Source organism: Tupaia chinensis, unplaced genomic scaffold (genome assembly GCF_000334495.1).
Source record: "Tupaia chinensis unplaced genomic scaffold, TupChi_1.0 Scaffold139785_1, whole genome shotgun sequence".
Taxonomy (NCBI): domain Eukaryota; kingdom Metazoa; phylum Chordata; class Mammalia; order Scandentia; family Tupaiidae; genus Tupaia; species Tupaia belangeri.
The window spans coordinates 627,581-628,282 of NW_006199665.1; positions in this window are offsets into that span (position 1 = coordinate 627,581).

The window sequence follows — 702 nt, forward strand, 5'->3', positions numbered from 1 at the left end:
ACCCCATCGGCCACTTCACCCAGCCCATCCTGCACCTGCCGCAGCCCGAGCTGCCCCCACACCTGCCCCAGCCGCCTGAGCACAGCACTCCGCCCCACCTCAACCAGCACGCGGTGGTCTCTCCTCCAGGTGAGAAGGCCGGGCGGTCCGGGCCATCTCGGTAATGGGAGACGTCCCGGGACAGGCCTCACGGGACACGGATCCCTGCGAGGCTGTGCTGGGCTGAGGGTCATGTTAGATGAAGAACCCGGGCCCCTCTGCAGCTCCTGGCAAGGGGTGGGGCCACGTTCTCTGGTAAAATCGTCCTGCAGAGCCTGGGCCGTGGGCGCCTGGGGGATACAGGGACAGGACCACTTGGGCCGGGAAAGGTCTCATGGCTGACAAGGGGTCTCTCCAGAGACCTGAAGGGCCAGGTGAGAACGAGCACAGGGCAGGGCCACGCTGGTGAGGGCCCTTCTGGTAGGCCTCACCGGAAGCCGGCTCTGCCCTGGAGTTTGTGACAGGCCACGAGGGAGGGAGGAAATTGCTGGCCGAGGAGACCAGACGAGGTGGGGGAGCAGGCGGGCAGGCCGGGGCCCGGGGTGCTGGGCCTGACCTGCGCGCGGTCGGGGGTTCTCTTCCAGCTTTGCACAACGCACTGCCACAGCAGCCGTCGCGGCCCAGTAACAGAGCCGCCGCCCTGCCCCCCCTCCCCACCCGGCC